An 8,529-nucleotide genomic window follows, 5' to 3' on the forward strand; every position below is an offset into this window, starting at 1 on the left:
CTTTCACTACACGAGTGTAGTTAGTATAACAGCCAATAGACCTGTGCTTGCATTGATGTGCAAGGAGGACACCAGAGGCATGCCACAGGCTTCTGTATTGTGATAGGGGTTATTTTAATCAGGAGCTCAGACAAAGCTGTGGAGGCTACACTTCACCAGATTTAAAGTTGACATGGTACTGAGAGAGATCCTGGTCAAATTCACGAAGTTTTCAACAAGTTGAAAATAATAGGCAGTCATTTTTTTGTTTTTGTTTTTGTGATTTCTTTTTCTTTTTTCTTTTTTTGTTTGTTTTGTTTTTGTTGTTGGTGTTTTGTTTTGTTTTTGAGGCAGGGTTTCTTTGTGTAGCCCTGAATGTCCTATAACTCACTCTGTAGACCAGGCTGGCCTTGAACTCAGAAATCCGCCTGCCTCTGCCTCCCAAGTGCTAGGACTAAAGGCATGCGCCACCACTGCCCGGCTTCTTTTTTCTTTTTTTAAGATTTATTTATTTATTTTATGTATGTGAGTACACTGTGGCTGTATATATGGTTGTGAGACTTCATGTGGTTGTTGGAAATTGAATTTTAGGACCTCTGCTCGCTCTGGTTGGCCCAGCTTACTCCGGTCAACTCTGCTCGCTCAGTCCCTGCTTGATCTGGACCACAGATTTATTTTTGTTATTATACATAAGTACACTGTAGCTGACTTCAGACACACCAGCAGAGGGCATCAGATCTCATTACAGATGGTTGTGAGCCACCATGTGGTTGCTGGGACTTGAACTCAGGACTTTCGGAAGATCAGTCAGTGCTCTTACCCACTTGAGCCATCTCCCTAGCCCGCCCCTTCCACCCCCCCCACCCTCATTTTTGGGATTTCAAGTCAGGGTTTCTATGTGTAGCCTTGGCTATCCTAGAACTCACTCTGTAGACCAGACCTCACAGAGATCCACCTGCCTTTGTTTCCTGAGTGCTGGGATTAAAGGCGTGCACTACCACCAACTGACAAATTTCCAAACACTTAGCGTGAGCCAGGGTAAGGGTCACATGCTTTCTACACATGATCTTATTGAAGCTCACAATAACCCTATTGCATAAGAATATGTTATTCTTTCTGAAACAGGTGAACAGAAATGCTGAGAAGAAGAATTACAAAGCTACTCAGTAGTATCCTGGGATTTGGGAGAGACTCTGTAGTCCTGACCACTTGGCTTAGTGTGGTCCTATGTGTGGGTTGCTGGTGTCATTCCTGGTAATATCTGCTGTCTTGATATATTTATTAATGGCAAAACAGCTCCTCCTTTCAGTGTTGAAACTGTCACAACCTGGATGATAAATTACAGTTACTTTAGTGCTTCTGCTCATTCTTAAACTGGCAAGATCAGATGGAAGAGAAATCAATATGGAGCCACAGAGCCCTATATATCAAATGTCCAAATATGGAAAATCCAATGCAGGCTTTCATTCCATCTAAGATTGCCTTGAGCCAGTGGTGTGAGGAGGCTGTAAACATGACAGTAGAACCCACCGTACATCTTATAGCTGTGGGAAATTCAGAACAAGGCCTTTGAGGCCTATAGTACTTGACACTGGACAGGCTGTTTCTGGATGGTTGTATTTGTTACTTTTCTTGTTGCCGTGACCAACACCTGACAAGAAACAGCCTGAGGGGAAAAGAAAGGGTTTTGGCTTACACGTTGGGAAGATACAGTACATCACGCCGTAAAAGCCACAGCGGCCAGAGAGTGAGGCAGTCAGTGATGTTGTGTTTATAGTCAGGAAACAAGGAGAGGACAGGAAGCAAGGCCAGACTGTAAGAATCCAACGCCTGACCTAGTTCCTCCAGTGAGGCTCTGCCTCCTAAAGGTTCTATAATCTTCCAAAATGTTACCTCCAGCTGTTGACTAAGTGTTTACATGTATGAGCCTTTGAGAGGCAGTCACTCACAGACCACAGCTCTCATTGTTAGGCACTGGGTAATCACAAGGTGGGCCTGTTCAGAGGCTGATGGGCTAACGCAACCCTGGGAACCTAAGCCACAGAAGAACTAGGCAAGGGCACAAGGGATGTTTTGCCTAGAGTCAAGAAGACTTGAGGGACATGTGATCTGTCCTCATATATCTCAATGGTTGCTGTGTGGGGAGGGATCAGGCTGATGCCAGGGACTCCAGATGGCAGATCCAGGGCTGGGTGGAATGACAAGCCAGTAGATTCCAGCTCAGTTTCAGAAAGAACTTTCTAACAATCTGAGCTGTCTCGCAGTGTGCTCACACAGCAAAGGATGGAGCAGCCGGTCCTTGGTTGTGTTCAAGCCAAGGCAGGCTAAACCCCAGCACTGGTGGCATCGACACTGAGTGTAGGGTTGAACGAGATGACCTCTGTTGAGTCCTGTGATTCCATTAACAGAGATGAGGTCAGATCACCGAACAGGAAGCCATGGGTTTTACTCACTGTTTGAGATGAACAACCAAACACAACCTGGATTATCTTAAGTGGCTAGTGCCTAAGTTCTCTTTGAGTGGCCTCATGGCCAGGGCTGTCTCTGGGTTGCTAACTGTGGTCTGCTAATGTAAGCTATGGACATGAATAAAGCTTGTCTGGGGTGACTGTCTAAGTAGAGGGGTGGCTTTGAGTCTGGGTCTCAACTGTCAGAGAGAACGGCTGCTGGGTCTTCAGAGGTAAAGGGTGGTGGTGCGGTGAGGTGGGGGACCTCTGTCTGACCAGGCTTTGTGTGGGAATAGGGCAGCAAAAAGTAGAACTGGAGTTTTAACACTCAGCTGGAAAGCCAGAGCGCTGCCACCAGCTGCCCTGTGCCAGTCCTAACAGACTTGTCAGTCCCCGATTTCTTACCCAGACCAGAGGAATTTCTTCACGCAGACATGAGTAAGTGGAAGGTGTTATGCGGGAGGCTGAGGGCACTGTGATGAATAAGGGGACATTTAAAATAAAGATGTCTCTTGGCTCCTAGTAGCAAGATGAAACAAAACCACGAACTTGTTTAAATATAAAGGGAGTTTGCTAGTCTGTGTTTGCTGTCAAGACAAGAGGCAGTTCCATGCAGTGGTTTGAAAATGATTTGCCTCCTCCAAAAGTTATGCTGGAATGTAGTCCCATTGGGAGGTATTAGGAGTGGAATTTAGTCTGACTAATGTTTAGGGAGGGTCTTTCTATGGTTAATGGCATTAGATAAGGTCAATAGGGTGGAGTCTCCATGGCTGACTATATATACCTTTATAAGGAAGGGGGAGGGCATGGAGACCGCTCAGTGGGTAAAGGAGCTCAAGAGAAAGCTTGATGATCTGAGTTCGAGTCCTAGCACTCATATAAAGGTAGCAGGTGAGAAGTCATCCTCTGACATCCATACAAGTGCCTTATCATATGCACCTACTCACATACATCATACAAACATGTCCTGTGTATCTACTCACATATATCACACACATGTCTTGTACACCTACTCATATATATCACACACATGTCCTGTGCACTTACTCATATACATCACACACACATATGTCCTGTGCACCTACTCACATTCATCACACACCTCATGTGTACCTTCTCATATACATCGCACACACATATCCTGTGCATCTACTCACATACATCACACACGTTATGTGTACCTACTCACATACACCATACACATGTCTTGTGTAACTACTCACATATATCACATACACATGTTCTATGTATCTACTCACAGACATCACACACATCATATGTACCTACTCACATACATCACATATCCTGTGTATTACATACATCACACACACATGTCCTATGCACCTACTCACATACATCACACACATGTCCTGTGTACCTACTCACATATATCACATACACACATGTCCTATGCACCTACTCACATCACACACATGTCCTGTGTACCTACTCACATGTATCACATACACACATGTCCTATGCACCTACTCACATACATCACACACATGCCCTGTGTATCTACTCACATACATCACACACACAGGTCATGTGCACCTACTCACATACATCAAACACGCAAAATATTAAATAGAAAATTTAACAAAAAGGAGGAGGGATAGAAACATGTAGACATTTTTGGTTTTGCTACTCTTTCTGTGATCTCCTGGTCCACATGAATATGCAGCTGGCAAGACAATCACAGCCATACTTGACCCTTCAACCTTGGACAAAACTGTGAGCCTAAATAAACCTGCTTTTACAATTCACCCAGTGTCTAGTGTTGTACTATTAACAAAAAAGAAAAGAGACTAAAGCACTCCAGGGTCAGTCAGTGCTTAACCTTCTGGCTCCACCAATGTGACCAGGATCCCGCCCCTTCTCAGCCATTCTGGAGCTCTGCTTGATTGCATTGCTGGCTGGAGCCCCAGGGTGTGGCTTTGCCACCACATTCCTCACCTCCATTCTTCCTGTTGTCTTCCAGTCCCTCAGGAGGATACACAGCCAACAGGGAAGAAGGAGTCAAAGCCCCTATTGTGTGTAGAGCCTAAGTCACGTGCCAACCCTGAGCCAATCCCTGTGAGCGGGAGGGCTAGATATAATCCATAACTAGATCTGGGCGTTAATGACAACGGGAGACAAATCACGCTGCTGGAGTGAGAAGCGAAGGCTTCTGAGAGGAAATACTGGTGAAGACTGTTCCAGAAAAGACAAAATCAGCACTGGCTGCAAACAGACACAAGAGCCCTACAGGCCCAGCTCCTTCTATAGCAGTGTTTGGGAATTAAAAACCCAAGGTGGTACTGTTTGTTACCAAGCAGTCTAGGGGTCAGCAGAGCAGAGAAGTAGGTAGCTCTTGTGAGCAGGGTCTGATGGAGTTAGGGAAGCCGCCTTAGAGGAGATGACATTTATACTGGAATCTCAGCAAGAATGGGGCTTACATGTGCTGAGAGGGACCCACTAAGGTAGAGGCACAGGCATGCGCTGTATCAGTAGAGAGCACGACAAGCGCAGGGGCTAAAGGGACTGAGTGGCATAAGCAAGGGATTCTGGGAACTAGAGGCTTCTGTGTAGTGTGATGCACTGTGCGTGTCAAGAAAGGCAGACGGCCAAGAGCGGGGAGCCTCGTGTGCTCCGAAGTGTAGCCCATGCAGCAGGGGAGACTGATAGCCCTCTCACTGGGGCAGCCTAGGATTCTCTGGAAGAAAACACAACATTGTAAGTGTGGGTAAGGAAGGCAGAAATCTGGGGCGGATCTCGGGGCACTCCAGGCTAACTGCTACAGTTTGGGCGTGGCTAAGTTGTAGACTTAGGTAGTTGTGGAGGAGTGGCTCTGGTACTTGGATTTAATCGGGAATCTGCGTTTACTGACGCTGAAGGTCCTTGACTGCAATTGGTGTTTGATCTATCAGTAAAGTTTCCAGTAGCCAATGACTGAACATGGGGCAGGATACTGAGAGTTGCATGGATAGGACAGAGAAGTCAAGACTGAGAGAGAGGAGAAGCAGACACAGTAGCAGAGAAGATAAAACCAACCACCCATGTGAGTTTTGGGGTAAGTGGCTTTTGGCCACTTCCCCAACTGGGCATGGGGTAGCAGGGAAAGATTTAGGAGTGCCCAGTCATTTGTTAGCCAAGGCATTTAAGAATTATAGGTGTGTGTGTGTGTGTGTGAGTGTGTGTGTGTGTGTGTGTACACACGCGCGCGCATGCTTTCCTTTCGAGGATCTGAGATAGCTCCTGGGCAGGTACATGAGTGCGACCAGCCAGGAACACCAAGTGGTGCAGAGAAGACTACATGCTACAGGTAGTCACTGTGTTAGTATTTTTATAAGATTTTCTTTTAGATAAATTCTTGTTCTGCAGCTCAGACTGGCCTGAAACTCACCATCCTCCTGCCTTAGCCTCCCAAGAGCTGGGATTACAGGCAAACATCACTGGTGATGTCTAACCTGACTAGATCTGAGTAACAGAAAGATTCTTATTCCAGGCCATACATCAGGGTTTTCTAGAAAGCCACTTTAGAAGTAGTCTTAGAGAGTCTATAATACCATGGTGGTGGTATCCACCCTCCTGATGCCCCTGGTGCCAGCACAACTGTCCCTGTCTTTGTTGTTTATTGTTGAACAGACATCACTGGGTGATGAAGAGTGAGTGGGCTGTACAGTTAGACAGCCCTGGGTTTCAGCTCTTTCATGTTCTGCATAAACTCACATAGTCATCCTGGCTTGTCAGCGTCTGTCTCCTCTTTTGTAAGGTGAGTGTAGCGAGAATGCCTGCCTCCTGGCCTCGTTGGTTAAGATTAAGAGAAGCCAGGGGATGGGAGGATGGCTCAGTGTATAAAGTGTTTGCTTCACACACACATGACTTGAGTTTGGATCCCTAGAACTCATGTAAAAATCCAGACACCGTATATTAGTTGGCAAACCCAGTGCTGCTGGGCTAGAAAAAACCAGATCCCTGTGAGCTGCCTGGTCAGCCAGTGCAACAACGTCAGTGTGCTCAGGACTCAATGAGAGAAGCCACAATAAGATGGGGAGCAACAGACGAAGCCATCCAGTATTGACCTCTGGTTTGCATATGTGTGTTCTCATGTGTGTGCGCGCGCACACACACACACACACACACACACACACACACATTGAACACACACCAAGTGGAGGTCATGTGAAGTTCATTCTGTAATTCCAGCAGTCAAGGAGTGATGGCGGTGAACTCTCATGCACTAGGTCAGGCTGTGCTATATAAGGAGAGTCCATATAAAAAATAAATAAAGCAGAATAAGATGAAAAGAGCTGTGCTTGCAAATGGTCCAGGCCTAGGATCTAATAAACTGCCCAGTTGGAAATATTATTACTACCGAGTTAGGGATGACTCTACTTGTAAGCACATCCAGATGTCATTTGTTCATTTGCTTGTTTTTGATGACATTAATGACCAGGAAGCAGGAATACAACAGTGGACAAGGGAGACAGACGTGTCTGCTCTCATCTTCTGGTCACTGAGATGGACAAGAGAACAAAAAGGATAAACATCCAGGAAGTGGTGAATAGTAGGGCGAAGCTAGAGTGGGCTGTGGGGGGTGAGGGTAGAGACGTTCTCAATGGAAGTAGAAGAGCCCTCCTCTCCTCCAGGCAAGAGCTGAGTAAAGACCTGAGTGAAGGGAGGAAAGAGGGCCATGTGGGAAGAGCACAAAGGGCAGGGGTAGGTTTGTGCCTTAGTCAGGGTTTCTATTCCTGCACAAACATGAACAAGAAGCAAGTTGGGGGAAAGGGTTTATTAAGCTTACACTTCCACATTGCTCTTCATCACCTAAGGAAGTTTACACTGAAACTCAAAAAAGTCAGGAGGCAGGAGCTGATGCAGAGGGCGTGGAGGGATGGTACCTACTGGCTTGCTTCCCCTGGTTTGCTCAGCTTGCTTTCTTATAGAACCCAAAACTACCCAGCCCATGGATGGCACCACCCACAATGGGCCATCTTGATCGATCATTGATAAAATACCTACAGCTGGATTTCATGGAGGCACTTCTTCACGGGAGGCTCCTTTCTCTGTAATAAATCCAGCTTGTGTCAAGTTGACACATAAAACCAGCCTGTACAACCCCTATCAGCATGGTACAGATCTTACCCATGTTACTTACCATCTCTCTAGCACTCACCCTTGATGGAGCACTGACTATGAGCACCTTAGAATAGCAATTTCTGGTTTTGATGCTCTGCCTGCATGTATGTCTGTGCACCACTGTGTACTTTCTGGATGCCAGAAAAAGGCATCGGATCATCCAGAGCTGGATTTATAGATGGTTGTGAACATCTCTGCTGGTACTGGGAACTGAACTGGGGTCCCCTGGACAGGCAGTCAGTGCTCTCAACTGCAGAGCCATCTCTCCAGCCATGGGATTTCTATTTTGATCACCACCGTATTCTTAGTGCTCAGAATCACACACTATGTATTAATAGTAGATGCTCAAAGACGCCAGTTCCCACATTTCCTGCTGAGCCTGAACAAGGGAGGTGGGAACAAAGGGAGTGAGCAGAGTAAGCTGAAGACTGTGTTATTCTGTTCAGCACTACTACGCTTACACAAAGAACAGAGAACACCCAGTGAAGCAAACCGCCGTACCTGGGAGGCACTGAGAATTTCAGAACATAGAGCCCCAGCAGAAAGGGAGAACATGCATAAAATGAGAAAGAGAGAGAGAGGCCGGCAGAAGTCGCCCCATGGCATATGTTGGTCTGACATGATGGCTTCTGCCATCTTCCCTGTGACTGGTTGCAATCAGTCCTAAGTGCTATTCTGCTGGATGAGTGGGTGTGTACTAGGGTGATGGCATCTCATGCATTTTTGACTTTGCTTCTGTGCCTTGTGATGTTTGTTGCATTAGCTCAGCCTCTTCCTCCAAGTTCCACACAGAACAAGCAGCTCTTATATCTTAGAAATGAAGTGACAGGAAGGGAGAAAGGAATGAGGTTGGCATCGTGGAGTATTTCCTAGTGGAGAATCAGCAGGAAGCGGAGATTAGATTGTGTGTGCGTGTTATGTGTGTACTTGTGTGTGTGTGTATGTGTGTGTGTGAGAGAGAGAGAGAGAGAGAGAGAGAGAG

The sequence above is a fragment of the Mastomys coucha genome, unplaced genomic scaffold, assembly GCF_008632895.1.
Source record: "Mastomys coucha isolate ucsf_1 unplaced genomic scaffold, UCSF_Mcou_1 pScaffold16, whole genome shotgun sequence".
Taxonomy (NCBI): domain Eukaryota; kingdom Metazoa; phylum Chordata; class Mammalia; order Rodentia; family Muridae; genus Mastomys; species Mastomys coucha.